Source organism: Bos mutus, chromosome 18 (genome assembly GCF_027580195.1).
Source record: "Bos mutus isolate GX-2022 chromosome 18, NWIPB_WYAK_1.1, whole genome shotgun sequence".
In the NCBI taxonomy this organism is placed as follows: domain Eukaryota; kingdom Metazoa; phylum Chordata; class Mammalia; order Artiodactyla; family Bovidae; genus Bos; species Bos mutus.
Window position 1 is genome coordinate 11,264,049 of NC_091634.1, and position 7,209 is coordinate 11,271,257.

At 43.6% G+C, this 7,209-nt stretch overlaps 1 non-coding gene across 1 annotated transcript; it reads left to right on the top strand.

Annotated features, from left to right (window-relative positions):
- Positions 1 to 206: 206 nt before the first annotated feature.
- TRNAA-AGC (transfer RNA alanine (anticodon AGC)) lies at positions 207 to 278 on the top strand. The gene has a single exon. It is a non-coding gene; the product is annotated as a tRNA-Ala (tRNA).
- The last annotated feature ends 6,931 nt before the right edge of the window (positions 279 to 7,209 follow it).

The following is a 7,209-nucleotide window of genomic DNA, read 5'->3' on the forward strand; positions in this document are numbered from 1 at the left end:
ATCTGGAGAGGTGGTCTCTAGTTCAGAGTTTCAAAATGAATTAAGTGGTGGGCCCAGGATTTGAACCGACAGCAATCAAGAATAACTTGGAGCCATTGTGGGAATTTTAAGCCAAGAAGTCAGGTTGGTGTTTTGAGAACGCCCTCTGGTGGCTGGGTGGAGCATGGTCAACTGAGTTAGTATCTACACTGACCCTGGCTTGAGTTGGGGGTGTAGCTCAGTGGTAGAGTGTGTGCTTAGCATGCACGAAGTGCCAGGTTCAAATCCTAGCACTTCCATTTAGGAGCTCCTGCTTACTAGGAGCCTTTGGAGAAAGGCAGAAGAACCCACCTTGGTACTCTTTCCTGAGAAATCCCCTGAACGTTAGCTCCCTGGCTCTGCAGAGTACTCCTGTTTTAATATTTGGCTAATGCAACAAAAACATTCAAGTAAATTCTGCTGTATAACATTCAACTAAATTCAGCTGTGGACACTGCTTGGGTTCCAAGATGTCTTCTTGAAGGCGGTGACATTAGAGCAGAGCTTTAAAGGACAAGTAGCCAAGGCCTGAGGGAATCCCCCTTGTTCTGGGAAAAGGGTGCATCTTTGTGTGGGAGGGAGCCTGGCCAAGCAGGCTGGGGAAATAGGTCAGGACCCATTTGGGAAAGTACTCTGGCTCTGGGACTTTGTCTTGAAACTTAGTTTGGACCTGCAGATTTCCTATACCATTTAGCTTCTGCTGTAACAATGCGTGTGACAAACCAGCCCTGACCCTCAGTAACATTCATTTAGCTCACAAGTCTGTGGTACCAAAGCAATTTAGGCTGAGCTTGGCTGAACCGTTTTCCTGGGCTCAGCTGTGCTTACCCACAAGTCTGTCTGGGGCAGGGTTGGGGGTGGGGGTGGGGTGTCAGCTGTTGGCTGATCTAGCCTGGTCTCATGGCAACGTAAGTACAGGTTCAAATGGGTGGGGGCCCCTCAGTTAAGACATAGGCTGGAGATTGGCGCTCTGTCACTTCCAACTCATCCTGCTGGTGAAAGCAGGTCACACAGCCAACTCAGAGTCATGTAACTACAAAGTTACATGGTAAAGAGCGTGAATACAGGGAGGGGTGAGTTATCGGGGGCCAACAGTTATCATCAGCTCAAAGATCTTGGGCTCTGCTCCCCAGGAGGAGACATCAGAGCTTGTCTGTGAGAGGACCCCAGAGGGCTCCCGTGTCATGGCTCTTTGCAGAAAACTCTCAGGCTCAGGGTGGACAGGGTTTATGTGGCGAAGGGAACAAAATAGAGAGAATGGCAGGGGGAAGAAGCTGTTGTGTCTGCATTTCTCATTTGGGTGCGGCTGTCTAGAGGGAGCTGGCGGGAAGCTTGGAAGCCATCCACATTTGCTGGCTGTTGATGCCTTATTTTATCATATCATTGCATTATCTGTTTTCTAAAAATATTTATTTATCTGCTTATTTTTATTTGGCTGCCCTGGGTCTTAGTTGCAGCCTGAGCAATCTTTTACTTGTGGCATTTGAACTCTTGGTTACAGCATGTGGGATCTAGTTCCCTGACCAGGGATCGAACCTGAGTCTTAGCCACTGGGCCACCAGGGAGGTCCCTGAATTATCTGATTTGAGGTTTTAAATCTAAATGTATTAATTTAGATCTATCTATTTATCAATCAATTATACATGGGCTATGTTTTTCTGAATTTTTGTCTTCAGCTCAATGAAGGCTTGCTTTTGTAAATAAAGGTGCAGATGAGGGATTCATGCATCCTGAGGTCTTTGGAGTCATTTCGAAATCTTTCCTCTTAGTTCTTGTGTAAGCTTTGAGCTCTGCAAACCCGCATTCCTTCCTATGTGCCCTGTGGAAGCCACTGAATCATCCCAGCAGTTCCCTATAGCCAGATATGATTACCTCCGTTTGACGAGTGAAGAAAATTGCGTGGTTTCCACAAGTAAGTTTCCCAGAACTTTTGCTGCTTGTAAAAATGATTGGACCCAGATGATTCTAGAACATCGCTGGTTTATTTTTTTTCTTTTTAAAGCGAGGCTCACTGGGCTGTCACCCGCAGAATGGAGACAGCTGTCTGGGCACAGAGGCCTGACCAGGATGCAGGCACACTCCCATCTCTCTGGCAACAGCTTGTAGAATGGAGGGGCTGGTCTCCTCGGCAGCTCTCATTCTTACAGGAACTGCGGGTGTGGGTTTTTCCTGACTCTTGATCTGGAGTAGCCTCCCTATTCTCAGGGCTCATAGGCTTTGAGAAAGTCAAGTCTGGAATAACAGCAATCCTTTTACAGCTAATCTGGCAAGCCCAAGCCCAGTCTTTCACAGTTGGAAGCTGTATCATGCATTTGGCCTTTCCAAGTGGCCCTAGTGGTAAAGAACCCAGCTGCCAATGCAGGAGACATGAGACTTGGGTTTGATCTCTGGGTCAGGAAGATCCCCTGGAGGAGGGCATGGCAACCCACACCAGTATTCTTGCCTAGAGAATCCCATGGACAGAGGAGCCTGGCGAGTTGCAGTTCATAGGGTCTCAAAGAGTTAGACAGGACTGAAGCAACTTAGCACACAGCACACATCATGCATTTGGAGTATTAATTATTTTCCCTATGTTTTACCATCTAGATGTTTTAACATCTATTTCTGCTTTATTGACTATGCTAAAGCCTTTGACTGTGTGGATCACAATAAACTGTGGAAAATTCTGAAAGAGATGGGAATACCAGACCACCTGATCTGCCTCTTGAGAAATCTGTATGCAGGTCAGCAAGCAACAGTTAGAACTGGACATGGAACAACCGACTGGGTCCAAATAGGAAAAGGAGTGCGTCAAGGCTGTATATCGTCACCCTGCTTATTTAACTTATATGCAGAGTACATCATGAGAAACGTTGGGCTGGAAGAAGCACAAGCTGGAATCAAGATTGCCAGGAGAAATATCAATAACCTCAGATATGCAGATGACACCACCCTTATGGCAGAAAGTGAAGAGGAACTAAAAAGCCTCTTGATGAAGGTGAAAGTGGAGAGTGAAAAAGTTGGCTTAAAGCTCAACATTCAGAAAATGAAGATCATGGCATCCGGTCCCATCACTTCGTGGGAAATAGATGGGGAAACAGTGGAAACAGTGTCAGACTTTATTTTTCTGGGCTCCAAAATCACTGCAGATGGTGACTGCAGCCATGAAATTAAAAGATGCTTGCTCCTTGGAAGGAAAGTTATGACCAACCTAGATAGCATATTCAAAAGCAGAGACATTACTTTGCCAACAAAGGTTTGTCTAGTCAAGGCTATGGTTTTTCCTGTGGTCATGTATGGATGTGAGAGTTGGACTGTGAAGAAGGCTGAGCGCCGAAGAATTGATGCTTTTGAACTGTGGTGTTGGAGAAGACTCTTGAGAGTCCCTTGGACTGCAAGGAGATCCAACCAGTGCATTCTGAAGGAGATCAGCCCTGGGATTTCTTTGGAAGGAATGATGCTAAAGCTGAAACTCCAGTACTTTGGCCACCTCATGCGAAGAGTTGATTCATTGGAAAAGACTCTGATGCTGGGAGGGATTGGGGGCAAGAGGAGAAGGGGATGACAGAGGATGAGATGGCTGGATGGCATCACTGACTCGATGGACGTGAGTCTGAGTGAACTCCGGGAGTTGGTGATGGACAGGGAGGCCTGGCGTGCTGCGATTCATGGGGTCACAAAGAGTCCGACAGGACTGAGCAACTGATCTGATGTTTTACCAATCAGAACTCAAGTTTCTTGATCCTTATCTCAAAGCAGTGGGAGGTACAGGGGAGGTCACAGCCACACAGAGATATTATTCTGGCCCAGGGCCAAGGGCCTGGGTTCAGTGTTGGGCTTTTGTAACACTGATGATGTTCCAGGCTCTTCCCACTCCTATCACTGCACCCAGCTTGGAGCTGGAAGGACATTATCAGCCCACACCCTGGCACCCTCAGCCTGTGCCCAGCAACCTCCTGGGAAGGCTGCCCCTGTGCAAGGACAGCCCAACGATGAGAAAGTACTTCCAGACAGAGACTTGAGCCAGGTTGAGTTCTGAGAGTCCCATATGTCCACTTTTTGGCAACTGCAAATATTGCTGCCAGGAACATTCTTGTCAGAGTCCTTTGGTGGACATACTATGCACTCCTATTCAGTATGTAGGCAGGGCTGCAAGTGCCAGGTTAAAGGATATATATATATAGCAGAATACTGAGAAACAGTTTTCTCAAGTAGTTGTATACACTTACTGAATTTTGAACCAGGGGATTGTATTTCCTGTTTAAATAAGAAAAATTGAGATGTACAGCTACAAACACCACCAAATTGCCCAGACATTGCTTACATTGAGTGTATTAGTTTCCAATCGCTGCTATAACAGATGACCACAATCTTAATGGCTTAGAATAACACAAGTTTATTATCTTACAGTTCTGGAGGTCAGAAATCTTAAATAGGTTTTCTTGGGCTAAAATCAAAAGCCATTTTCTTTCAAAAGGCTTGAGACTTCCCTCATGGTCCAGTGGCTAAGACTTCATGCTCCCGTTGCAGGGGGCCCATGTTCAGTCTCAGTCAGGGAACTAGATCCCACATGATTCAACTAAGAGTTCGTGTGCTGGAACATGTCGCAACTAAGACCCGGTGCAGCCAAACACATAAGTATTTTAAAAATGAAAAGAAAAAAAAGGAGGTTCTAGGAAAGAATCTACTCCTTGCCTTTTCCAGTTTCCAGAAGCTGCCTGCGTTCCTTGGCTCCCAGCCACATAACTCTGATTTCTGCTTCTGTCAACACATCTCCTCTGACTCTGACCCTCTTGCTTCCCTTGTATAAAGACCCAAGCAGTTACCCTGGACCTTTCCTGACAATTGTCAGGATAATCTTCCCATCTCAAGATACTTGAGTTAATCATACCTGCAAACCTCCTTTTGCCACACTGGATCACATAGTCACAGGTCCTAGGGATCAGGACGTGGAAATTTTAAGGGGCATATTCTATCTCCTGGGCTTCCCAGGTGGCACTAGTGGTAAAGAATCCACCTGCTTAATGCAGGAGACAAAAGAGACATGGGTTCAATCTCTGGGTCTGGAAGAGCCCATGGAGTAGGAAATGGCAACCCATTCCAGTATTCTTGCCTGGAGAACCCCATGGACAGAGGAGCCTGATGGGCTACAGTCCATGGGGTCACAAAGAGTCGGACATGAGTGAAGCAGTTGAGCCCGTGCATATGCATTCTATCTCCTACACTGATCCACAGAGTTTTGATACCAACAGAAAGACTCGTGTAGCCCTCTGGGTCACAGATCTGAATCAGCACTGGCTGTGTTGGCTGTGCGTGGGCCATCAGGCTCTGGCAAAAGAACACAGAACCCAAAATGGCATCTCCTGCTTGGCAAGGCTCTCCATACCCAATTGGTCCCTACAGAAGTGGGTTGCCAGGTCTTCCCCTATTCATTACTGAGATTTCATCTCAATATTACTCCGATAATGACTTTGAGCTCTTCTTTTTTTTGGGGGGGCCACACTGCCCAGCTTATGGGAATCTTAGCTCTTCGACCAGGGGTCAAACCTGTGCCCCTGCAGTGGAAGGGCAGAGTCCTAACCACTGGCCCACCAGGGAAGTCCCTGAGCTCTTCTTCTGTACAAGGTGATGTTCTAAGAGCTTCATGGAGACTAAGGCATTTCACATGAACGAACAACAACAACCACACTACAGGTTATGATTATTCTACTGTACAAATGAGGATACTGGGGCACAGAGAAGTTAATGAATATTTCCAAGGTCACACAGCTAGGAAATGACAAAGCTGGGATTCAGTCCCTTGTTTTGAAAGGGCTACAGTCCTCTGTAATGAGGCCAGCATCGATGCACAGCATTTCTACCCTAGGCCTATGCTCTCCTTTCTGGGGCACACAACCCTCCACCTCCAGGAATATTTCTAAGTGAGCAATGTCATCTTCAGTTGCTTTTCCCTTCCAGAGACTTGATCAGAGTCTTGAGGGAGGAGAGAGCCACCTTGTGGTGAGACAGGACATCTGAGAACCTGGGCCCCAATTCTCCATGCGTGCTATCCACTGGACCAGTCCTGCATTCTGCTGTTTCATGTCTTGAATGTACCAATGTATTAGTTTATTCTATTCATTAAAATTTGTTTTAAATTTACATTTTTAATTATTGTATAACTTAGAGCACAAAACTGACGTGTACAGCTCGATATATACATATACTTATAAATACAAAATAGACTGTAGCCTGCCAGGCTCCTCTGTCCATGGAATTATCCAGGCAGGAATATTGGTAGCCATTCCCTTCTCCATGGGATCTTCCCGACCTTAGGATTGAACCTGGGTCTCCTGCCTTTAAGACAGATTCTTTACTGTCTGAGCCACCAGGGAAGCCTGGTTATATATTACATTACATAAACATATTATATACTAAATATGTATATTACATATTATATACTATATAATTATATATCATATTTTTATAGTTATCTTTATATAATTATAATTATATAATATATTATACTATATCATATAATAATGTATAAATATATAATATAAAATAACATACTTAATATACAATATTTATTATATATTATATAATATATTACATGTAATAATAAATGTAGATATATAATAAATAATATATTATATATTATAAATATATAATATAATATAATACATATAATTATATATATTATATATATGTATAATTTATATATAAATAAATATGAATATATAATAAAATATATAATACATAGATATATAATAAACAATATATATAATATGCTGCTCCTGCTGTTAAGTCACTTCAGTCGTGTCCGACTCTGTGTGACCCCGTAGATGGCAGCCCACCAGGCTCTTCTGTCCATGGGATTCTCCAGGCAAGAACACTGGAGTGGGTTGTCATTTCCTCCTCCAATGCATGAAAGTGAAAAGGCAAAGTGAAGTCGCTCAGTTGTGTCCGACTCTTAGCGACCCCATGGACTGCAGCCTACCAGGCTCTTCTTTCCATGGGATTTTCCAGGCAAGAGTACTGGAGTGGGGTGCCATTGCCTTTTCCGATATATTATTTTATTGTATTATTTTATATAATTAATTATAATATGTTATTATACATTATAATATATAATATTAATGTATTGTATATTGTATATTATATAATTTTATTTTATTATGTATTATATTGTATAATATATATTATAATATAAAGAATATATTTATAACATAT